Source organism: Cajanus cajan, chromosome 1 (genome assembly GCF_000230855.2).
Source record: "Cajanus cajan strain Asha chromosome 1, NIPB_CcT2T_4, whole genome shotgun sequence".
NCBI lineage: Eukaryota > Viridiplantae > Streptophyta > Magnoliopsida > Fabales > Fabaceae > Cajanus > Cajanus cajan.
This window is the reverse complement of record NC_138517.1, coordinates 25606380-25634287: the sequence shown is the minus strand read 5'-3', so window position 1 is coordinate 25634287 and position 27908 is coordinate 25606380. Positions and strand designations below refer to the sequence as shown.

At 29.2% G+C, this 27908-nt stretch overlaps 1 pseudogene across 1 annotated transcript; it reads right to left on the bottom strand.

Moving 5' to 3' along the window:
• Positions 1-21192: 21192 nt before the first annotated feature.
• Positions 21193-24139, bottom strand: LOC109803612 (trihelix transcription factor DF1-like; annotated as a pseudogene). Its single transcript, XR_014434709.1, has 2 exons — positions 23665-24139; positions 21193-22876 (listed from the first exon to the last, which is right to left on the bottom strand). The product of XR_014434709.1 is annotated as a trihelix transcription factor DF1-like (transcript).
• Positions 24140-27908: the final 3769 nt, after the last annotated feature.

The window sequence follows — 27908 nt, the reverse complement described above, 5'->3', positions numbered from 1 at the left end:
CGTCCTAGAGTTAGAATTCTCAGTCTCCCTTGCCTTGTTTGGCATCAGGTGCAGTAAATGGGTCTCCAAAATGATCTCATGTAGCTTCTCCTCTTTTTTGTTCTTCAAAGCGTAAAAAGAAGAGCATAAGAAAATTAAAGAAGGAGCTGGCATGTCTCTCTTTTTAATGTGAAACCTAACTCAATGTCTCTCTAACCCATCCATGGTTACTCAACCTTAACTTTGGTTACATATCCCTTCCCTTCACTTAATAATAATAATATAAAACAATATATTATACCATGATTCTCAAAAAATAATTTAACCAAAACAAATATATAAAAATATGATTTTAATATCAAAATGCTCTATAAAATCAACCTTTTTTAAATTTTATAATAAAACACACACATATATATATATATATATAAATATATATATATATATATATATATATATAATTTAATTGTGAAACTGTTGGGTGTTACAACTCTCCTCCCCTTTTAGGATTTTTGTCCTAAAAATTACCTGAAGCAAATAAAAACAAATATGATTCTCTCATCTGGCTCACTAGTTCCTACGTAGCATTTTCCTCAATATTTCCTCTCCAAACAACCTTAACCAAAGAAATTTTCTTACCTCTTAGCTATTTTACTCTCTTGTCATCAATCCTTAAAGGAATCATTTCATAAGTGAGATTATCCTCAAATAAATGTCAAATTCAAGTAAATGAACATATTTTCTAAGTTGGGAAACATGAAACATACTATGCAAATTTGAAAGAAACAAGGGTAAGGCTATTTGGTAGGCTACATCACCAATTCTTTCAAGGATTTGGTAGGGAACAATGAAATTTGGAGTAAGCTTGCAGTATTTTAATGCTCTTCCAGCTCTAGTCCAAGGAGTTACTTTGAGAAATACATGACCTACCTCTTTAAACTCAAGATCCTTTCTTCTTTTATCATGGTATCTCTTCTACCTACTCTAGGTTGTTCTTATTCTATCCTGAATCACTCTCATTTTCTTGGTGGTCCACTAAACTATTGCAGGCCCTAAAATGGAACTCTCTCCCGGTTTTGCACAACATAAAAGTGTCCTAAATCCCAATAATGGAATGGTAGCTATTATTGTAGGTGAATTCTATCAAAGGTAGAAAACTATCCCAACTACCCCCATGCTCAAGAACACAAGCTCTAAACAAATTTTCTAAGGATTGGATAGTTTTCTTTGTTTGACCATCTATTTGAGGGTGATAGGCTGAACTCAATCTAAGCTTGGTACCCAATGTTTTATGCAAACTCTCTCAAAATCTAGAGGTAAATCTAAGGTCTTTATTAGAAACTATGCTACAAGGAACCCTATGTAACCTCACAATCTCCTCTATGTATAACTTGGCTAATCTCTTCAAAAAGTATCTCATATTAATAGGATAAAGTGAATAAACTTAGTCTATCCATAATAACCCACATGGAATCTAAATTATTTGCAATTCTAGGTAACCCAACCACAAAGTCCATGGAGATACTATCTCACTTCCACACAGGTATGTCTAAAGGCTATAATTTTCCTAAAGGTTTTTGGTATTCTAACTTAGACTTTTGGCACACTAGACAAACATAAACAAACTCTTTTATCTCCTTCTTCATCCTAGGCCACCAAAACATCTTTTTAAGGTCCTGGTAGATCTTAGTGGCTCATGTCAGAATTTGAAAAATTTTGATCTTGCCCACAAATGGTTTGGACTTTCATTTGAAAATCTCATTAGTTAGAAAATTCCTGGAAACCTGAATAATTCCTAATCAATGATTTAAGAAAAAAGTTCGAAGGAGTCACCATTGATGTTTTACTCACAACATCGGGAAAATGAAAAGATTTTTGGAAATACCAAAAATGACCTTTATAACCAGAATTGGGTTCGGAAGTCGGTTATGTGTAGGGAAGGTGTTAGGCACCCTACAAAGCCCTAAATCGGTACCCTATGGTGAAATTAACGCGATAACGAATAATTGTTCAAATATTTAATTCCCTTTGTTAATGGTTATTCATATGAATAAATTTTAAATTACGCAATTGATCTTATGAAGTCTACATGGTTGCTTTTATTTATGACAATAATTAAGAAAAATATGATAGATGGTAGAGAAAGAATTTGATGAAATACCTCTTGAACGAGCTTTATAGAATGTACTTCCAGTGGGGTGAGTTTGAGGTGCTTTTTGGCTGCCTCACTACACACTACAAATCACCTCACAAATCTCAAGAAATACAAAAGGAGGGAGAGAAAGAGAGAATTTTGAATTATCTAAGACTCTTATAAGGCTATTTTTGCTCTGTTTTTTCTGTCACTAGCATTGTGCATGAGACATCTTATTTATAGACATCAGATCTAACTGGAATGGCCGTTCTGGTAATCAGAACGGGGCATTCCAGACTACTATTTGATGGCTAAAATTTGAATTTGGAATGATCTGTTCCAAAATTGAACAGCCCGTTCCAGATTCAAATTTTTCTTGTAACAACCTAGGCAAGATTGACCCGTTTTGGACCTCTAAATGACCCATTTTGACCTAGGGTTTCAAACCTTTTTAGTTAGTTGGAATGGCCTGTTCCAAGCTCCTTTTTTAGGCTTTTTGTGCTTCTAGGCCTCTAGATGTTTGTTCAGGTTTGATTTGATGTCACATTGGGCCTTCAAAGTCTTCTTGCCTTGTTTTGGATACCCCGGACGAAATTGGGTGTCTACAACTCCTAAATGGATGCTAAGGCTACTTTTATGACATTCCTCAAGAATCATCTTCTTAAGCTTAGGTATACAATATACACACAAGCTATCCTTAATCCTCATAACTCCATCAACCCCAACTCTAAATTCATTCTCTTTCCCTTGCTTTAACTTTTGTACTTGACTTAACAAAAAAGGATATATCTTTTGCCCCTCTCTAATTTCATCTATTAGGCTATTGGTCACTCTCAAGGTTCTCAATCTAATAATCTTAGGGGTTAACTCATAAGCCAAACTAAGATCTATAAACTCCTCCAACAAACTAAGCTCCCTAACCATCAAGGTGGATACTTGAATGGATATCCTACTCAAGAAATCAACCACTACATTAGCTTTATCGAGGTAGTAACTAAGCTCAAAGTCATAATCCTTAAGAAATTCTAACCATCTCCTTTTCTCTCATATTAAGGTCATTCTAGTCAAACAAATACTTAAGGCTCAGAGCCATATAGGTAATGCCTCCACAACTTCAACACAAACACTACAACAACTAACTCTAAGTCATGGATAGGATAATTTTGCTCGTGAATTTTTAACTACCTAGATGCATAAGCTACTACCTTCACCTTATGCATAAACACTCCTTCCAAACCCATCTTAAAAACATCACAATATACTACAAAGGTCTTACTAGGGTTAGATAACACTAGGATAGGTGCACTAGTTAACTTATTCTTAAGCTTTTGAAAACTCTCCTCACACTTAGAGTCCCACACAAAAAGGTTGGTTCTTCTTAGTTAACTTAGTCAAAGGCAAAACTAACTTGGAGAAATTCTCTATGAACCTTCTAAAATACCTAACTATTCCTACAAAACTTTGAATCTCAAAGATAGATTTAGGTGTCTTCCACTCTAACACGACTTATACCTTAGAAGGATCTATGACTATCCCTCCCTTAGATACTACATGACCCAAAAAGCTCACACTATCTAGCTACAAATCACATTTGGACAACTTAGCATACAATTGTTTATTCTTAAGGGTTTGCAACACTATCCTAAGATTTGGTATGCTCTTCCTTAGTCCTAGAGTATACCAGGATATCATCTATGAAGACTACTACAAAGCTATCAACGTATGGGTGAAAGATCTTATTCATGTAATCCATGAAAACTCTAGGTTCATTAGTCACACCAAAAGGCATAACCAAATACTCATAGTGTCCATAGTGGGTCCTAAAAGAGGTTTTTGGAATATTCTCATAATTCACCCAAATCTAGTGGTATCCTAATCTTAGATCTATTTTACTAAACACACAAGTCCCGACCAATTGGTCCATAAGGTCATCTATCCTAGGTAAAGGATATTTATTTTTTATCGTTACCTTATTAAGATGTCTAGATAGTCTACACATAACCTCATACTCCCATTTTTCTTTTACATTAGCAACATAGGCACTTCCTAAGGTGATACACTAGGTCTAATAAACTATTTCTCTTAAGCTCCTTTATCTATTTCTCAAGATCAACTAATTCCTTGGGTGACATCCTATAAGGTGCTATAAAATGGGCGTTATATTAGGCACTAAGTCTATGTCAAACTCAATCTCTCTATCAAGTGGTAAGCTAGACATATATGTAAGGAAAATCTAGGGGGGTTCTTTTACTAAGGGAATATCACACAACTCATTTTTCTGGTCAAGTTTTAAACAGACAAGAATCATGTATACCTCTTTATTTTCTTTCAAACAAGTTTTAATTTTATTAGCAGATAAAATTTTTGCATTCTTACTCCCATCGAAGGAAATAAACTTTTGAAAGCAATTTAAAAAAATATGATTAAAAGACAATCAGTCCATTCCAAGTATCACTACAAGAAAAAGTTGAATTTCTGACAGATAATTTTCCATGGACAAAAATTTGTCGGAAATTTCCCACGGATTTAGATCCGTCAGAAATTTCCAACGGAATTTCTGACGAAATTTTAACTGATGGAATTTTTGACGGAAATTTCGACGGATTTAAATCCGTCTGAAATTATTAAATAAAATATAAGCCAATTATTTTTCAAATGCAAGCAATCCTGATCCCATCGATACACAAAACAATGCATTATATAATATTTTCATTATTATATGGGTGTTTTCAAAATATAAATATATTGTAATGAATAAGATAAATATAAATCAGAGTGAGTGATGTATGGCTTACCTATATATAATTATATGTTTAGGTTATTATAAATTATAAACTAATTAGCGTAAATGTATTTTCTTTACTTATCTTGAAAAATACCAACACATGACGTCCAAATTTAAGAATAATATATCTTTTCTTTAATTTTTAAAAATCACTCATCTCTTTGAAAATAACGTTATTAATTAAATAATGGGGAAAAAAGTTAAATTATGTTGCAAATCATATATATGTATCTATCATTTATTTCTAAATTACATCCAATACTATGTCATTTTCATGAAAACTTTCATTGATCTTCAATTTTGAAAATAAGATTCTTTTCGATTCATTTTTAAAATTATTACTTAAATTTAATATATTTTTTAAATCACAGTGTACATGATATTTAAAATAAATTTCAAAAAAGTTGAAATAATGAAATAAGAGATCAAATCTCATTTAATTATTGATATTTGTATTAATAAATTATTTTCTCTTAATAGTATATAAATAGTATTATCTTATATAAGTAGTTGTATGTGCCACTTAAATAAATAAATAAGAAAATTAATACTCACTTAAAAATTTGAGAAGAGATATACGTATGACGTTATTGAGAAAAACTTCAAGTAGGGGTTAATGGAATTTTTTCTAGATTAAATCTTCTTTATTGAAAACTTAAAACATTAAAGTTAAAATAATTACACTAAATAATTATTTTTGTTCCTAATAACTGATTGATTTAAAAATATCTCTTCAAGTTGTAGTAATTTCTTAAATTTACATTTTATTGATTTCTGAATTTTATATTTAAGTAAATCAGTAAAATACAAAGTAACGAGTATAAATATGAGTATTTAAAACTTCAATGAATCTATATATATAAAGTAGAGATAAAAACAGAAAAAATGAATGGAAGACAAATAGTTAAATATATAGTTGTATGATTATCTATAGTAATAGATAAAGGGAAATATACGTCATCTTGTAACTGATTTTGTCTAAAAAATAATAGATTATCATACCCTTAACTGATTTTTATTTTATATATTCTAATTTTATTTGTAATAATATGATTATATATTTAAATGGTTTAACTTTAAGAATTTTTTAAGTATATTTTTGTCTTTTCACCTAAAATATTTGAATTTCTATATTTTAATTTGAATTATTTTTTAAGTATATTTTTGTCTTTTTTGTCTTAAATTTTTGAATTTCTATATTGTAATTTTAATAATTTTTTATTTCTATTATTTATTAATTCTTTTCTTTTTTAATGTTTTGTAACATTATTAAAATTTTATATTTTTAATCTCTATAATTTTATCTTACTTTTTATTTTATAAATATAATTTGGATTATTCATTTTATAATTAAATTAATTTTTTTAAATTTTTTATGAGTTTACATTCTAAGAATGTATTGAAACTCCTCAATCTTTTATTATTAGATAGCAACAACATGGATATTCTGATTATTAGACATTATATTATAATTCTACTGATCGTATTATATGCTATTTTTAAATTTGAACTCCTAAACTTTATTTGTTATGTATGTCATTTTATTTTGTATGAATGAACTTGTTTTGATTTACATAATTATAATTGATTTAATATCTTTAAATAGGGTAATTATTTAATACAATTTTGAATTTAAAAAAAAAAATTTCACAGAATTTCCCACGGACTAATCCGTGGGTAATTTCCCACGGATAAATCCGTGGGAAATCCTGAAATTACCCATGGACAAATCCGTGGGAAATTACCCACGGATAAATCCGTGGGAAATTCTGTGAAAAATTATTTTTTTGTTAAATTCAAAATTGTATTAAATAATTATCCTATTTAAAGATATTAAATCAATCATAATTATGTAAATCAAAACAAGTTCATTCATACAAAATAAAATGTCATACATAACAAATAAAGTTTAATAGTTTAAATTTAAAAATAACATATAGTACGATCAGTAGAATTATAACATAATGTCTAATAATCAGAATATTCATGTTGTTGCTATCTAATAATCAAAGATTGAGGGGTTTCAATACATCCTTAGAATGTAAACTCATAAAAAATTTTAAAAAAATTAATCTAATTATAAAATGAATAATCCTAATTATATTTATAAAATAAAAAGTAAGATAAAATTATATAGATTAAAAATATAAAATTTTAATAATGTTATAAAACAATAAAAAATAAAAAAATTAATAAATAATAGAAATAAAAAATTATTAAAATTACAATATAGAAATTCAAAAATTTAAGACAAAAAGACAAAAATATACTTAAAAAATAATTCAAATTAAAATATAGAAATTCAAATATTTTAAGTGAAAAGACAAAAATATACTTAAAAATTTATTAAAATTAAACTATTTAAATATATAATCATATTATTACAAATAAAATTAGAATATATAAAATAAATATCAGTTAGAGGTATGATTATCTATTATTTTTTAGACAAATCAGTTACAAGATGACGTATAACTTTATATTAAATGTAAATTTTGTAAATTCAACCGTTAAATTGAAAATTTTTTACTCTTAAATCATATATACAAAATGTTATATTAATCGAAGATGATTTCTTATAAAACAAAATTAAATCTGTCGTAAAATTTATATTTTCGATGAGAAAATTTTTGTAGGAAAAGCTATATTATTGATGAAATATTTCAGACAAATTTATATTTGTCGAAAATGTAAGAACTGATTTTAAATTTGATACGAAAATATTATGATATTATTAGATAAGATTTTAAGTTAATATTTTATTAATGGTTGATAATTAAAAAATAAAACAAGGATAAATACTTTTTTTGAATTTTATATGTTTGATTTAGGATAACTTACAAAATAACTCTTGGTAAAGTTATTCCGCTCAATAATTCATGGTGTGCGTTGAATTTTATCGATCCAATCAATTGTTAAATTAAAAGTTATTAAATTTTACTAATAATTAATATAAAAAATTAATTAGTTTTGGAATAAATTATTTGCTAATTAACAATATAATTGAAATATTAATTATTTTAAATTATTTAACTAAAATCTCATTGACAATTTACTATATGATCTTAATATTTTAGTATAACTAATATCTGGTTTAAATTTGATATGAGAATATTATATATAATTAGATAAGATTTTAAGTTAGTATTTTATTAATAGTTGATAATTAGAAGGAAAAAAAACAAGGATAAATACATTTTTTGAATTTTATATGTTTGATTTAAGGTAAATAATTATATTAAATTAATTAATAATTTATTTAAAATATTAAAATTTAATTTATAAGTATGTAATAAATAAATATTTATAATTTTATAAATTATATTATCATTATAAATTCTAAAATTAAATAATTTAAATTATAATTTTAAATAGAAATAAGTAGATGTTAATTATAAAAGTAAGTACATATAAATAAATAATAATTAAATATATTATTATTATTATTAATTATTATTATTTGTAATATAAAATTATTATATATTATTATTATAGTACAAATATGAGATTGTATATTTGAGAATGACTTAAATGAATTAATTTGTACAAGTTATACTGACAACATACATATACATTTCGGTAGCTTACTCATCAGAACTTCATAGTTAAGCGTGCTTGACCTGGAGTAGTACAGGGATGGGTGACCTTCTGGGAAGTTTCCCAGAAATTGCACAAGTAAGGATAAAACACGCTAAACAGTGAAATATCGTGAAATAAAACCCTTGAGAGGCCAAATATGAGGGTTGTTACATTAATAAATTTATTAAAATTAAAAAAATTATAATTTCCGGTAATTTCCCACGGATATATCCTGGGTAAATCCGTGGGTAATTACCCACGGATAAATCCGTGGGAAAATCCTGGGTAATTACCCATGGAAAAATCCGTGGGAAAATCCGTCGGAAAGACCCACGGATAAAAATTCGTCGGTAAATATTTCAAACGAGCAATTTACCGACGGATTGTTGTCCGTCGGAAATGCACTATTACCCACGAATTTTTGGCATTTCCCACGGATTCTGGTCGTCTATAATAACGAATTTTCTTGTAGTGTATGACATATAGTTGACTAAGGGGTAAACAAATCAAATCAAACTAGAAACTACTTTTTAGAAATCAAGATGGGACACTTTAAAAAAATATTAGACATAGTTATGGGACCATTAGTGGGGGTCTCCACAACTAAGTCATATTTCTAACAAGACATAGGAAGGTTCAATTTCTTAATGCAAGTAATAGAAATGAAGGAATGAGTTGCACCAAAATCAAAAAGCACAACAAAGGGTTCCTTATTTATGAAACATGTACCTTGAATTAGATTTTAGACTGAGCGACTTCAACATCACTAAGGGCAAATACTCTCCTAATAGCTTCGGGTTGTTCAACCTATGAACTAGCTTCATCAGTCTTTACACTTCTTGGATACTAATAATAAGTACTGATGTGGCCCTTCTGTTGGCAATTGAAACAAGTTGACTCCTGATCAACACATCTAGAGATGTCATGCTTCGCATTACCACAACTTTAATCACTTGAGCACCGACATAGAAACTGATCCTCTAACACTAGTAGTTCCTTTTCATACAAAAGATCCATCAAAAGATTTTCTCCCACTTGTACTAGCTTGTTTCCCTTGAAACTTCCTAGGTGCCAAGTAAGGCTTACTCTTGCTTTGACCTCCAAATTTCTCGCTTTTAATAGGACCCACACTCTTGTAATGTGCAACATGTTCCCTATTATTCTGATCATAAATTCTACATTTTTTCACCAAGGTAGCATAATGGTAGATCTCTTCATAATTATAATAGTTGTCTTCACCCTATGACGAAGGCCATTTACAAACTTGATGCACTTAGCTCATTCACCTCTTTCACCATGTGTCTCTAGGAATACCCTCTTGAAGTTGTCCTAGTTTACCAACGTACCCTCAACCATCATTTGCTATAAGGTACCCTCCCACCAAAAACATGAATCACTAGAAAATTTGAAGGTAGCCAAATTCACCTTCTATACAACAGTACAACAGGGCACTCCATAGCCTTGAATATTTTCTCTATCACTGTCAACCAAATCATAGCAGCTTCTGGGTCATGTCTTCCATTGAAAGATGGTAGATGGTTACACTGAAGTTGCTCCAGCCCGCTCGGAGTGATTCCAACCCTTTCAAATCCTATAGCATTAGCTAATACTTGAAGGGTGTTGTTGATGGCATGACCATTTCTACTAGCCATAATACTTAAACACGAAACAAACACATTAACTATCATGAGACGCAATACATCTCAAACATGTTATCAGAGAATGCAAGGAAACATAGTAAAACACGTAACACACACATTCGATTTGAATCAACCATGCTTTTATACCATTAAATGTGATACTCTCTACCCGGTATATATATAATTAACACTTTGTAATAAGGATATAAAAATCCCCATAAAGGTTTCATAAATAATCAAAGTAAAATCTCTAACATGAGGTAAAAAGTCTCATATAACAAACACTTAAGCAAAACTCCATACTAAGGTGAAAATGTAAACTAAACATAAACCCTAAATAAAGAATATCCTATTATAAGCCCTGATGTCACATGTTCTAGCAAAGCACTTCCAAGACAATGATTAGGCCTTGTCACTAACATCATCAAGATCCTGATGATCATTACCTACAACAAAATTCAAAACAACAAGACATGGAAACAAGGGGAGTGAGAAAACTTCTCACTCTAGCTCATGATATGAAATAAGAGATGAATAACCAAACACATTCCACACATTATTTATAACAATTGCATGATATTAAATATATAATTAGGACTATCAAAATCAATTACTCATTCACAAATCATCAAATCATAATTTCCAAATACAATTTAGTCACATGCGAATATGAAATGCAATGGACATAGACTCTCAATTTGCATACATGTGGTACCTATTACAAGATATGCGTAGTGCATATTAAACAATTTTCCAATCTGTGTGCATATGATGCATATCACACATACTCTTTATCATATCATGAATCACTACATATACTCAATAATTTGTCATTCATATGAGTTTCCATACACACGATTTGTCATACATGAGTCAAGTATCTCATTCAATCAATATATCAAAATATTCATGCTTATTTCACACTCATCAACATTCAAATCACTCAATCAAACTAGTTTAGCTCAAGTAAAGGAACAAGTTTCATACACGGGATACATATAACTATAATTACTCATACATTATACTCAAATTAAAACGCATAATCTTAGGGTTTCCAAAGGAACCCATAGGCAAATCAAAACATACCAAAAAGAATTTATCGCACGAAATTAACTATCAATAATTACAATTAACATCAATAGAAAAGTTGAAAAGTCATAGGACAAACAACAAATTATTAACAAAAAAATAATAAGGTTTCCCCTTTCATACAATGCATACAACATATAGAGGTTAGGGCCAAACTTATTGCCTATCAATTATCCCACACCCTAGAGCAAGAATTCTTATTCCCCCTTACCTTGTTTGGCATCGGGTGTAGTAAACAAGTCTCCAGAATTATGTCATATATCTTCTCTTCCCTTTGGTTCTTCAGAGCGTAAAAAGAAGAGTGTGAGAAAAGAGGGAAATGTCTTTCTTTTTAATTTGAAATCTAACTCAACCTCCCTCTAACTCATCCATGGTTATTCAGCCTTAACTCTGGTTTCATATCACTTCCCTTCACTTAATAATAATAATTAATAATAATAAAAATAATAATAACAACAACAACAATAACAATAACAATAACAACAACAACAATAATAGTAATAATAATAATAATAATAATAATATAAAACAATATATTATATCATGATTTCCAAATAATTTAATTAAAATAAATATATAAAAATATGATTTCAATATCAAAATACTCTATAAAATTAACCCTTTAAATTTTATAATAAAAAATATATAATTAATTTAATTATGAAAATGCAAGGTGTTGCAAAAATAGAAAAATCCTATTGTAATAATTCTTCCACTAGGCTCTTGCTTAATTAGACATTTTTTTTATCTTGCAACTCTATGGCAAGGCTTTGAAAAACCACTTTATTTCTTGTGGTTGTAGCTCTAATTAATGACTTTTTCATCCATCACAATAGATATTTGAAATTATTGGTCCTTGCTAGATTCTTATCATTCTTATGGAGAAAAAAAAAAAGATACTAGAAAGGGAAGGGAAGTTAAATAATGATAATAAAAAAAATATTATTTTGAAACAATGAAGTAATTAAGCAAGTCTAAAAGAGTGTAGACAAAGTAAATCAAAGCACACAAGGTATTTTTGTAACACCCCAGTTTTTATATTATTTTATTTTATTTTATTGAAGGTAATTTGGTAATTTTTATAAATGTATAGGGGTGATTTAGTAGCTCAGAACGGGCCGTTCCGGAATTGGAACGGGCCATTCCAAACTACTAAAATGAGTGTGAGTTAGTAGCCCAGAACGGGCCGTTCTAGAATTGGAATGGACCGTTCCAAACTACTAAAAAAGCTTGTAATCCTAGTTCAGAACGGGGCGTTCCAAATATTGTTGTTATGGGTTAAATGCAACCCCAGAACAGGCCATTCTGGTTTGAGAACAGGTCGTTCTGGATGTAAATTTTACACATAACGTAAGAGTTTAGAAAGGGTCGTTCCGGATTCGAAACGCGTCGTTCCGGCGACGCTTGATGCCTATAAATAGAGAGCTCTGACACTCCTAAAAGCACACTTTTCATTTTCTGACTTCTTTTTCTTCTACACTCTCTGAAGATCAAGGGGAGCCCAGAGGAAGAGACCAACAAGATCCAGTTTTAGCGTCTTCTTCTACTTATCCGGGTAAGGGGGAGTGAGAAACCTCCCTCGGGGTGTGGGGATAATTGTTGGGTAGTCGGATTGGCCCCCAATCCCTTACCTGATGCATGCTCCTAGGAACAGGCAAAATACAAATGTTTTCTGTTTTGATTTTTGATTCTTCTGTTGATATGAATTAAAGTGCTTTGTGGGTTTCTACGGGAAACCCTATGAGAAAACATGCAAAATATAAATGTTTTCTGTTTTGCTTTTTGAATGTTCTGTTACGTTCCTTGTGTGATGTATAGTGTAAATATGTATTTGATTTTGAAATTAGATTAGTTCTAATATGAATTAGAGTGCTATGGATTCCGTGAGAAACTCTATGAGGAATAATTATAAGTATGACTATATGAAATAGGAACAAATGATATTAGACATGATATTATGAAATGTGATGAAATGAGATAAGTTATAACTATGAGAATGTGAGATGTGATGAATGTGAAATGTGAAGTGATGAGTCCATGAAATTGTGAATGTGTGACATGCATCATTTGCATTTATGAGCTAATCAGGTGTACTTTTTGGTCACCAAGTGATGTAACAAGCTAAGCAGGTGTACCCTTTGGTCACCAAGTGATGTAACCAGCTAATCAGGTGTACCTTTTGGTCACCAAGTGATGTAACCAGCTAACAGGTGTACATTGTGTCACCAAGTGATGTAACAAGCTAACAAGGTGTACCTTGGGTCACCAGTGATGAACTGATGAGAAATGTGATTATGAGACACGTGACTGGTGCCACATGCATTTATGAGTCGAGTCCATGAGATCATTGCATGATGAATGATTATGCATGTGTTATTGTTATATGTATAATTTAAATTTGTACCTAAATAATGTGTGACTATGACTGTGATTGTATGAATTGTGTGTGTGTTGCCTAACTATTATTTCTACACTTAGAACCGAGTGAGATGTTTCTCACTTCCTTGTTGTTCCTTGTATGTGTTTAAAATTATGTTGTAGGTGATCAACAGCATGAGGATGTTGGTGATGAAGCTTAGGCTTCAGTTGGGCATGTTCTGATAGGATGTGTGACATCGGGGCATAGCTAGGCGTAGTTAGGATTTCATTAATGTATTTTGTTTGGAAAAACCTATGTTTTATCTTTTCCGCATTTGATAATGTTTTAAGTTGATGAATGTGAATTCTCTACTCTCACGTTATTAGAATTATTGTTTTAATTTTAAACATTTTTAACTCAATAAGACGTTCTTTTTATCATGATTTCATATTTATGTTGGGGTAGAGGGTGTCACAATTTTTATACATATTTTTGTCAACCATTGAGATTACATCTAGTTCTTAATCAACTAGATCAAGTTTCACTATCTTTCACAAACCACTTCTAGCTTAACCTAACTATTATTTGATTTGCTCCTTCAAGCAAAATACCCAAGTATTCCTTGAACAACAAAGCCTCTTCAAGTTCAACACCAAGTACATATTCTTTAAACAACAAAACCTCTCAAGGCTTCAAGTTAAAACATATAGTTTAAGTTGCATAAAAATAACTAAAAGGATTTGTTTTACTCACAAGATGTTATACAACTTTTAGGTACAAAATTTTTTTCCAAAGATTTTACAAAGAAAGAATAAGTATGATAGTTAATTCTTTTTGTTCTCAAAGGCTTGAGCTTCTTTATATAAGTGATCTTGAAGATGACCATTGCAAATCTTTTAGTAACACTTGTTGATCTGCTTTGTCTTACTTTGTCTTGCTTCCTTATAGATCTAGGTGTCCATTAGTATAATAAATGCATGCATTAAATGTATTTCACCAAATGATCACTTTTTATTCTATCAAAGACACTACTTATCACCTTTATTATATTGAAAAGGGAGGCACTATTGTGTGTGTCAGTCAAAAAAGTCTTTTCACAAACTATAAAATATCTACTTTGTTTTGACACTTATTTTATCCTTGTTTTGACACAAAGCAATTTCTTGTTTCTTTAAGAATTGTGAGTACCAAAGAAACTTTTTATTTCTTTCCATCTGTTAAAGAATATCATGAGAAGATGATAGAAACATCAAACTAACATATTAAATATGATATTTAAAGCATTTATTTTATATATTCGAAGCATTTAGTCTAAGAACTTATATATCTTGCATTTTAGAATTTTAGATCATCTGTAACTACGACTAATCAATCGTCTTACACGTAAGATCTTAAATCTTATTTTTCAAAAACATCTTAGTTTATAAACATTGAAACTTATTATTTTTTTTTAGGATTTTCATATTTTTCTTTGATATAATGATTCCTAATTCATCTTTTATTTCTTTTTCATATACAGATGATCTAAAATTCTAAAATGCATGATATATATATATATATATATATATATATATATATATATAAAAGTGTGTATATATATATATATATATATATATATATATATATATATATATATATATATATATATATATATATAAAAGTTCTTAGACTAAATGTTTCGACTATATAAAACAATTGCTTTAAATATCACATTTAATATGCTTGATGTTTTTATCATCTTCTCATGATATCCTTTTAACAGATCGAAAAAAATAAAAAGTTTCTTTAGTACTTACAATTAGGAAAACATCTTAGTTTATAAGCATTAAAACTTTTTTTTTTTTTGAGGATTTTCATATTTTTCTTTGATATAATGATTCCTAATTTATTTTTGATTTCTTTTTCATAAGTTTTACCAATTCTTGATTCATTTTAAAATATTCCAAGTTTTTAGTTAATAGATTGATTGTCAAATCAATCCAACTAGTCAAACTAGCTTATCCGATATGATTTTCAAAGTTATGTTTGTATTCAATATTTTACTAATTAACTTGACATAAATATAATTAAATTGATTCTTTCAAGATTTCAACGACTCTTATAAAAACTTCCCATAAATTATATATATATATATATATATATATATATATATATATATATATATATATATATATATATATATATATATATATATATATATATAAAAGGAGGGTTCAAAAGACATCAGTCTAATTTTTACTAAATATTACACCGTTCAATAACTTTATATTAAATGTAAATTTTGAAAATTCAACTGTTAGATTGAAAGTTCATATAACAAATGATTGATTAAGGTGGATGTATCTTGATTATTTTAAAATATAATGTTTCAGATTTGGATGTATATAGAAAAAAGTTTTTGTTAAGATTACTAAAATTTTCATGTTATAGATAATAGAATCATTACTCATTAAAAAAAAAAAAGTATACCAATGATTCAAGATAAAAATATTATATATGTTTAGCTCTATCCTAGAAAAAGGAATATTTGAGGTGGCATTTAAAATCTCTGAGGCGAGACAACTACGGTATGGTTAGTTACAAAAACTTTGACACTTTATAAGACATGGTAATTAAAATGAGTGACAAGTGTGCATCTTGTGCTCAATAAGCTTACTTTGTAATGGTATGTAAGAAGCACCTATATATTACATCACGTGATTCATAGGTACTCATTATTATAACAAATTTAGGTTCAGGTTCCAATGCTTTGTGTTTGTAAGAAACTACTATGTAGTATAAGGAAAACTTTTGAATAGTAAAAGACATTGGACATTGTTGGGGGTGATGAATTGGACATGGTAGTTTTTAAATGAGCATGTTAACCCTAGTAGGTTATATGGGCTGAGGTGGGTTTTGTAATGGCCCAAAACAATATACAAATAACCTTGTCAAAACTGTGAGGTCAATTTTGTTTGTCCAACTTTGTTATTTAATTTTTTTTTGGTAATTTTAGAAAATATTTAATTAAATTCTTAAACTAAAAAAAATATAATTAAGTTCTTAATTTTTTTAATATTTTTTAATTTAACCCCTGAGATTAAAACTTTATTTACAATTCATGTAATTTCACAAAAATATCCTTTTTATCTTTATACTTGAGCAATTATGATAGATTATTATTTCATGTTATCATTTATGTGTATTAAGTTTTAATCTTTACTCATAAAAATTCTCTCATAATCTCTTTAATCACAAAAATTCTGAAATAATAGAAAATTTTAAAAGATAAGGATTAAACTCTTATACTCGCAGAGGACGACATATACAATTGTTCATGTATAAAAATATAAAGAGTATTTATTAAATTTTATGGATTGTAAATGAATGTCTAGCATCATAAATGAAATTAAAAAATTATTAAAAAAATGAAGAATCTAATTATATATTTTTAATATTGAGAATTAATAAAATGATGCATTAATTGTTTTATCTACTGTAAAAATAGAAAAGTCCATTATTATTTACTTTGTCCCTGGTGGTTCATTGTGTTAACGTTTTCAACCTCCCCATCGGTGATCAATAATGGAGTTATTGATCTAGAGAACTCCAATATACTACATAATTGCAGTGTACAAAAGTCAACAGAGATAAGCATATAGAATATATTGTAATAAAATGCCATAGTTTTCTGAGCGTACAGGATTCCTAACGGTGGACCCACATGTTGCTCCTGTAAAATTGTCATTTTATGGCTACTGCACTGGGATAGCTTGGAATAAATAGGGGAGAAAGGTAAAATATATTTATATCTACCCAAAATTGGTGTCCCACACCTAATTAAGGTTTCACACGTGTTATTATACATTATAAGATTTCACACATTATTATTTTTTTACTATTTTCTGTGACTATAGCCTTTTCAAGAAACTCATTATGCATAAATTAATAACTTAGATTATCGATAGTTTTATGAGAATTGTCGGGATGTAGCTACCTGTTAGCATGCTTGGGCACTGAAAACTTTTTTTTTTCCCACACTCTCACTCTTTATCTATTTTTCTGGGTTATGATTATTATGAGAAGAAAAATTATCTAACATGTAATCACTAGAAAAATTATCATTTATATAATTATTAATTAGTATTTATATATTTCAGAATTTAATTATAATGTTATACTATTAATTAAAAATAATCTTATATAATAAATTTATTGACACTTACAATAATTAACTTCAAAATCATACTTTTATATATATATATATATATATATATATATATATATATATATATTATTTTTAAAATTTTAATTACGAAAGCTTTTATAAAAACAAGTGTGTTATACAAGAATTCATATCGACTATTATTATTATTATTATTATTATATTTTTACATCATATTTAATATAAGTTTAATAACGTTATGTCCCGCTAATGTAATTTTTTTTTAAATTTTCAATTAGTAAAAAATCATTAGTGATATAATTTTTAAAATAATTATTACAAAAGTCAATAAATTTATCATATAAATATGTTTTACGCTAATAGTAATTTTTTTTTAATGCGAGAATCGATCACGATATTAAAAAATTTATAATAACTTATACACTATATTGAACGAATGGAATTAGAACATTAGCAGATTGATCTTTACACCGTTAAATATTAGACATAGTTTTTTTTTTCCTTTTTCATCTATTATAATTAATACTTTTAACATGTGTAATGCATTGAATATTTTAGCCTGAGTTGAACAAGAGTGATCTTTTTCTTCTTCTCCTACGTATCGTCACGTTTCAGAATGGTAATTATAGTAACGTAACTCTTCATGCCTGACAGTATATAGATCTTACGGCTAAGATTTTGCATCATATATCTAACTTTCAGTATTGCTTACATTTTACACTTTCACTAACTTCAAGCATTCAAGTTCTATCTTTCAAGTGACAACCATTGAGTTATTCTCTTTGTTCCTTATACCTTCTTCTTACTTACCAGTCTTACCACCATGATTGTTCCTTTGTCATTCATTGGAAAATGGAATTTGTCTCGTGATCATATTGTTCTGGTTTGTGCTCACCACTCACCAGCCAGTTTAACTAAAGTTAGTGTTAGATACCTTTTGTTTGTAGAGTTTCTAAACGTGTATGAGAAAAATAAACATCAATGAAAAAAATATACCTGTATTTAATTTAATAACAAAAATAGTCTCCACAAATTCCGAGGCTTGTAAAGTCAATTGGTGGAAAATTAACGGAGTCTTCCTACTCATGTAACAATCTCACACGCAACTAGTGCCTCCAGAAACACAGGAAAAATTGAAAGTACACGACAGTGATTTTATGTACATGTTAATGGGTTAAAACGTTTTGTTTTTTTCTTGATCAATTTTTTTTTATTGAATTACATTTTTAAACTTGAACTCTATAACCTAATATGTATTAACATCATGTATATTTAAATCATAAAATATATATCTAAAAAAATATGTTACTCAAGACAAAGATTATCTTATACATTTTGAGTCCAAATTTTGAATATATGACTATTTTAAATAGTTGGGACAGGGAAAGGAGCTAATTTTACGGTTTATGATAGATTTATCCAATTTGAACAAAATTATCTCTCCAATATTTAATGTAGGTAAATCTCAAATACTTATTTTTATAGTTTTTTGTTGTAGTTAAAATCTAAAAAATGTTATACAAATTACATAGTAGACAACAGGGATGAACATGCACTACAACAAAATTTAGTATTATCGACAATTATTTAATGATAATAAATTAATTACCTCTATTTTATTATTTAATAAAAATATTAATGACTATTATATAATGGTCACTAAAAATGTATTTACATCACATCAAAATTTACTATTAACGATAATTATTTGTTAGAAAAAACTTAAGTTTCACATCGACTAGAAATAAAATAATTAAAGCATATATAAACGAATGATAACTCTCACCTTACAAGTATGTTTTATAAGGTTGAGTTAGACCTATAACTTACTATTCTAAGTTATTATTTAGGAAATAAGATAATTAAAAAAATTAAATAATATATACTTAGAAGATAACCTTCATCTTCTAACTCTCACATCAATTAGAAATAAGATAACTAAAGAGTATTTGTACTCATCTTACAAATCTTACATTGATTAGAAATAAGATAATTAAAGAGTATTATAAATCTTTTCTTAAACTTTTAGCGGAAATTTTAAATGCTAGTACCAAATGACACAAAAAGTTATACACTTTTCCCCACCATTATGAGGGTCTTTACCAGCATATAGAATAATTGCCAGTAAATGTTTTAGCGACACTGCATATAATGGTTAATGTATAAAATGCCGGTAAAAAATTTTATAATAATTTTTATTACCACTAAAAATTATATTAAATGTCACTAAAAATCTATTTTATTATACTGATTGCTCTAATTTGATCCGGTTCATCCTTACCCAAATCCAACCCAATTTTTAGTCGAACCCATTCTCTAAAATTGAAACCCTACTCAATCAAGGTTTGAAAAATATATAGGACAAGACCGGGTGAATCCAATTTTGATACGCTATATTAATTTTAATATTATATATAGTTAAATTGTAAATCTTATCGAGTAGAGAATTGTACTTTTGATGTTTTGTTAGGATTTATAATCCCTCTTGTGTCAATTGATTCAGGTGATATATTTTTCGTTCGTGAAATATAATTTTGTCTGAAGCCTTGGCTCCTTTTGTGCACAAAAGAAATGTAAATTAAAAAAAAGTACATAACTTAAATTAAGGTATATTTTATAATATATGTTTTTTAAATAAATAGTTTTATTATAAATATAATATTATATAAAAAATATTAATAACTAAATATTTTTTTTATTAATACACAATGATTCAATGAACTTATACTTTTTAAAAATATATTATATATTAAGTAAGAAAATATTATATATTAAGTTAGATTAGACGACCAAAATGTAACTCGATCTTATTTTAAAAATACATTGGATTCAAGAATTCATAAGTCGAATTGGGTCATGCTCATCCTTAATAATCAGGTAAGTTATATGTGAATAGACGTATACCTAAAAAAATATTCAACTTTTAATCATCACTTTTATCTATCACTTTTAAAATTAATTTTCATGCAGTGGAAAAGAAATAAAAGACATTGGTGTTGCAACATGTTATGGTACTATTAAGATGTCTTCGTTCTAGCATTTTTATAATAATAAAAGATATAAAAATATATTATAAAATACTATTAAGAATTTTTAGACAATAACATTATTGATAGTGTATCTGTCCAAAACACATTGTACATTCCCACTATAGCTGCTTTGCTGGCCCATGTGACTATTTTTTGAGTTAAATCTCTAAATAAGTTCATGGCGGCATAAATCTGACCCACTACCCCAATCATCACCTTTTATGATAACCCATGTTCAGAAAAAAAAAGTCTCTCAGATAGGGTATGTTATGTTCTGCCACAGAAGCCCATGCTTTTAGATAGGTCTTGAATCATGATTAAAGAATTGAATTTTATGGCGCAGGTGTTTGTGCAATGCCTTTAATGTCAACAATCTATCACAATTTTCCTCAGTAACATGTTAATTATAAGCCCATGAGAAAAACAAAAACTGTAAGACTATACCCCAAGAATTGCTTTCTTAAGAAATAATCATATTTTTAGAAAACAAATTCAAAGAATTGATGATAAACCATAAAGGACTAATTTTTCGACATAAGTTAAAAGTAAATTAAACAAACGTAACATTTCAACATTTAGAAAATTCCTTATCTTGTCTCCTTCAACTGTGTCCACTGAAGCATGTTCAATTGTTTGTCGCAATCTCAAACCGGCTTTCTCCTTCAGCTTCCACACTATCTCCATCTCCAACATCAACATCATCATCATTATCACCATTTTCTTCTTTTTCTTGATATTCTTCACTTGCATTCTCCTTCCCTTGACCCTCTTGAGGTGGAGGCCTCCATTGTTGCTCAGGTTGCACCATCAATGGCTCCATCATCATCATCTCATTCGGCCTCATGTTCTGGAACATGCCAAAGGGGTTCTGGGATTTGTTCTTTTCTTTGTATAGAGCATCAAGCTCATGAAAATAGGGACATGTCTTGCTATCTTCACGCCTTTCCTTGTTACTCTCCCTCACTTTCTTGAAGTACTTGTTGATGTTCTCCCACTTCTCCTTGCATCTCTTCGCACTCCGGTTGTAACCAAGCCTCTGCATTGCAATTGATATATCTTCCCACAATGGAGCTTTTGGTCCATTTTCTTGATACTTGGTATCAAGACTCGTCCTCAACCTTATCAAAGCATGAACTTCGGCTTTTGGCCACCTAGATGAAGAACAACTCATCGGAGAAGTAGCAGTAGCGGTGACAGCAGTAGCAGTAGTAATAGCATCAACAGCAGTAACAGGAGTAGCAGTAACAGGAGTAGTGACAGTAATAGTAGCAGTGTGATCATTACTTATCTTCATGATTTCAAAATTATTGTTTGGCATTATTAGTGTTGGAGTTTGTGGCATTGTTGGCTTGTGTTGTGGTGGCTCTACTTCAGCTTGTGAGGGGTTTTGTTGGGTACACAGCTTTTGCAACAATGCAATGACCGCAGCATCTTTGGCTGATGCTGTTGATCTCTCTTGCACAAGAATCTCATGTTCCCTATTGACTCTTGCCAATTCTTGCATCCTCCAATTCTCTTGTTGTGCCATTCTTTCCCTCTCCCTTTGGTCCATGGCTTCCAAGAACTTCTTTTGCATCTCCTCTTGCTTCAATAGGACCTTCTTTGTGAGCCTCCTGAAGTAGTCCTTCCACTTTCTCTTCCTCTTATACCTCTCTTCCAAGTCTTCATCTGAAGCTGTGGAAGAAGAGGTGGAGGTGGAGGTGGTTGAGAAAGGGGTGTTCATGTTGGGCAAAAAATGTGGCATATTGTTATTGTTGTTGGTTTGTGGTGGTGATGGTTGTCTAGGGTTGGTGGTGGATGTAGTGGTTTGTGGTGAAGGAGAAATGAGTGTAGGGTTTGTGGAAGGAAAAGGTGTGACATAAGAGATAACATTGTTACCATGATCACTTGGCCTTGTTGGCAATGTTAATGTGTTTGTTGTTGTTGGCAAAGGAGGTTGTGGTTTTGGCGGGTTATTTGAGACTTCGAGGGCTTGTAATTGATCAAAGAATTTGTAGGTTTTTCCATGTGATTTGCCACTTTTGTTCTCTTTGGTTCTCTTGTTGTACTTGTACACGTTCTCAAATTTCTCCTTGCACTTCTTTGCGCTTCGGTGGTATCCTAGTCCTGCCAGTTTCCTGCGTCGTAGAATATTTATGTATAAAATTATAGGGAGAGAAAGATCAAATTTTAACATTATCCATTACTATAAATAAAAAATGACCTAATGCTTTCACATGAACAAGGGTAAAAGTAAAACCTCAGACAACTAAATGTACTTGCCTCGATGTACAACAGAAGAGATAGTTCATAAAATAAGACAAAAACTAAACAAAGGAATTGAAACGATGAAACCCAATAGAAAGAAGAGGGGTCTAAAAATTACGCGAAAATCAATAGCAAACTCATAAGAGAATATTCAATTCACTTCAAAAACGGGTCCATTTATATATATATATGCTTCTATATTTAAACTTCTGACACTTTTAGATATAAAAAATTTAGTTAATTAATACAAACGAAGTACATATTGAATATTTAGTCTCAGACTGGAACAAGATTTGCCGATTTCGAAAGTTGATGGTGCATGAAATTAACAAAAAAAAAAAAAAAAAAAAAAAAAAAAAAAAACTGGATAACGGCTCTAGTATATACAAAGATGAAAAAAGGGAAATGATTCTTAATTGAACAAACTGGAAATTGAAAACCAATTCATGGATCTCCATGCATGATCTATGGAGCTTATATAAAGTTTTTATATGGTAGCTTCTTCAAACCCGCAAAAGAAGTTTAAAGAATGAAGTGACCCCAAAAAGCAAAAAAATGAAAAGAGATGAATATAGAGGTTAGATAGAAGATGTGTATTGAAATTGAATTATATATGTATATAAATTATATTTATTTACATATTGGTATATATATATACCTTGAAACTTCTTCCCAAAGTGGACCTTTAAGACTTGAATCTCGAAACACTGAATCCATATCCGACCTTATCTTCAAGAGAGCCAAAGTTTCTTGGCGGGGCCACCGGTTCCCTCCAAAGCTCATCCTATTACCTTCATTATTTCCTTCGCCGGAACTTCCATCAACCTCCATCCCAACCATGTCGCCATCGTTGTTGTTATTGTTATTGTCGTTGTCGTTGTCGTTGTCGCCTTCTGGCACTGTTGCCGCGGCCGCCACCGCCATCTCGGCCTGGTTATGGGAGGAGATCTCCAACACACTTGTGTCTCCTAGCTGCATATAGCTATGGAGTATGGAGATATGGTGTGCCCAAGCAATATTACAGCAAGAGGAAAAAATGTGACTAGTAGAAAACAAGGTGAATACTACTATATAAGGGTTTTTATGGGGTGCTTGAGGTTATTATATTTGGTTTTTTTGTTGGGTGGAATTTAATTTCTATGTACTATTTCATTGTAGAAAAATGAAAAAGGAGAAAGAAAAGAGACTTTAATTAAGCTCAAGCAACATTCATTCCGCAAGCTGTAATTTAAAAAAAAAAAAAAAAACATTATAAGTTTAATTTATATACACCCATAAAATATTTTTAAACAGATGTTAAGGTTATAATAGATGACCACTTTATTATTTCATCTTGTTTATTAATATAATGTTAATAAACTCTTTAATTATTATTAGGGTATGGAATCTTCACTTACTTTTTTATTTTTTGTGATTGTTGGGTGGGGAAAAAAGGGACAAAGAAGAGTCTTTGATTTGGTTCTCGTATCGGTGTGTCACACGTAAGTGCCGGGAAAAGAAATGAGAACACAATAAAATATGAAATAAAAATATAAAATAGTCCATTAATGGAAAATAATGATAGGTGAAAATAATAGAAATAGAAAAGATTCTATTTTTAAATTTATTATTTATTGAAGTAATAAATATTTTGGAAAATTTAACAGTTGTAGTGGGAACGGATCGCAGATGAGACGATGGAGATAATAAGTTGTGGCCCATTTTTGTAGGTCAGCTTTTGCGTTTGGGAGTTTTGGATTTTAGTGGCCGTTTTCGCAAATTGATCTGTTTTGAAATTACTAATTTGACCCTTAGATATCATTAACCTCTAATAAGTAATAACTTGTGGAACTCTTCAAAATAAAATAAAAATAACTTGTGGAACTCATTCCATCAAGGTAAGTAAACTCATACCGTTAGGGAATTGAGGACTTTTAGTGTCATGTCTTTTTAACATTTTTTTTTATTAATTCTTTTAATTTGTTGTTTTACAAAAAAAATTATATTATGCAAAGGTATACCTTTTTGCTAGGTCAGGAGAGATCATCAACATCAGTAAATATTTGAAGAGAAACTTATCTATCACTTATTAAAGAAAAAAAAAATGGGAAAAAATGAACCTAACAAGCGAAAAAAATTATGTAATTTTGTTGCCTTTTTTTATTATTAATTAAAATTGATCAAAAAAAAAAAATTATTAGTGAGATTCATTAATTAAGATTTCAAATTTACAAAATTCTGTAATCTTATACATCAATTAGAATAATTATATTGAACGAGTGTTACAAATTTCCTATAATGTGGGAGGGATTTAAGTTATTTTTTTCTCTAACATTTTATATATTCCTTTCTATTTATTTTCATCTTTATTATTAAATTAAATTTTCTTGCTTTAAGAAAATTATCAAATAGTTAAAAATCATCTTATATCATAATATAAATTATTTATTATAAATATAAAAATATAAATTAATATTCCTTGAAATTTTAAATATTGCATTAAAATATTTTTTTTAAGATTTATATTACAAAAATATATTTTTATGTTAATTGGAACTTTGGAAGACTATTTCATTGTATATAAGTTTGGAAAACTAAAGTTTATATTTTCATAACTAATAAGATAATCGTTTAGTAGTAAGAATATTAAAAAATTAAGTATAACTTTATTCATTATTACCTAGAATATACAAAATATCATAACATAACAGCTGAATATATATTCTAATACAAACTGAAAAAAAAATCCCATATTTTTCAAAATAAATTGAAGGAAATTTAGGTGATGATCGATCCCACCACGTGGGAAGGTATAGATAGATTACCATGGTTTGACAAAGTTTAGTTTGAAGCTTGGTTAAGAAAAAATAACAATTTTAACTTAATTTGTGGATAATGATGAATTAATATTGATATTTTGGTTAGATATAGGTCACTTTGTATAGCCAAAGTCTATTTATGAAATGGAAGTAACCGGTGACAAATTCAGTTAGCATCGACCTAACATAATAAATAGAATGAATATTTTGATGGCTAACAACCTTCTAACGCTTCAAGATCATCACCAATTATTTGAATTTTCATTAGGGACCATTTGCAATAGTGTGTAATGAAGTGACTTGCCAATGAATAATAATAATAATAATAATAATAATAATACTAGTACTAGTTACAATTGAGTTATTGAGTCAATTTTTTCTGTTTTCTTTCTATGTGTAAATATTAAATAATTTTCCAATTATATGTGAAAGAGGAGAAACCGATAAAGTTGTCTTTTATTTTTCTTATTTTGTACTCTCAATTCAAGAATTCCATTAATTTGTAATGACCCCACAACGTGCTTCAACGTGCTAGACTTTATCAGCCAATAATATTGTATATGGTCTTTACCAGAGAAAAATAAAACAGTATATGAAATTTAGAATTTTAAGCCGACTTTAATTTATACATTTTTGTTTTTATTGTTTTACATGATTTACACAGCTTTTTATCACTGATATTTATTTATTAACTTAATTTCTTTTTCTATTTGTCCATATTTTATGGCATCAATAATGACCCACGTCGTAAACATGAGTTGTTATATATGTGATTCATTTTTCATGCCAGCAACTATTTCTCATTCGAACTGAAACCTTATAGACTATTTTGTAGTTATCTATTACGACGATAGAGGAGTTAGTTTAATTTTTAGTGGAATAAGTATTAAGTTTTTTTTTTTTTTAAGCACCTTAAAGGGTGGGATAGCTGGCCCCAAAATTCAATGCGGTTGCATACACAAGGCAAGATTCGAACTCCTGACTTGCTTAAACGTGAATCAACTCCTACAGCTGAACTACACGCTTGGGTGTTGAATTAAAAACATTTCAAAGTTTTGAAATATTATTAATCGTAAATTGTTAAATGATTGTTTTCGGTCTTGAGAAGCGGACAAAATTAAATACAATTTTTAATGTGTTTTTTAATACTTTTAATTAAACTATCATTTTATTTTAAGAATTATGTAATAAAAACGTATTAAATATTAGAATAAATTATTGAGATAAAATTTATTTTAACTAATATAATACTAAATATATGATTTGTATTTAAGTTTTGTATATAAGAAGAAAAGTATATAGAATTTTTTTTATTACAAACAACGTTAATAAAAAAAATATAAAGCAAAGCTAGTATTTAATTTGGAAGCAGGCAAGTTTGCTCTTTTTCATACCTATTACGGGTGTAAGCGATTGGGTTGGGTTGGATTTGGATGAACCTATTATCCGATCCAATCAAAATTTAACGAATTAGATTGAGTCGAGTTTGTGTAATTTTTTTTAAAACCCAATCTAACATGTAACGTAGTTAGTAGATTGGAACGAGTCGTTCTAAACTACTAAAACAAGGGTGATATAGTAGCCCAGAACGGGTCATTCCCAAACTGGAACGGGCCGTTCCAAACTATTAAATAGGTTTGTGAATCTTGGGTTGGAACGGGTCATTCCAAAGTGGTCATTGTGAGTTAAATTTAACTCCAGAATGGGTCATTCCAATTTTAGAACGAGTCGTTATAGACATGCCAGAACGGGTAGTTCCGATTTCAGAACGGGTCGTTCTACATGTGCATTTTACACATGATGAAGGAGCCCAGAACGGGCCGTTCCAGTTTTGAAATGGGTCGTTCTGGCCACTTCAGATTTCTATAAATAGGGATTGTGTGGTTGAGGAGAAAGTGAAGTTTTTAGAGAGAAGGACTCTGGACTAGGAAGCTTGCTTTGGGAGGATTGAAGTTCCGGGTTGAGCTTCGAAAGAGAATTCTACTTCTTCTCAGTTATAGGCTATTTTGAGCCAATCTTCACGTAAGGGAAGCTAGATTGTATGTTGTTTGGATGTATGATGAGTAGAAAGTGAAATGAAGAGATGCATGTTGAGTATAATGAA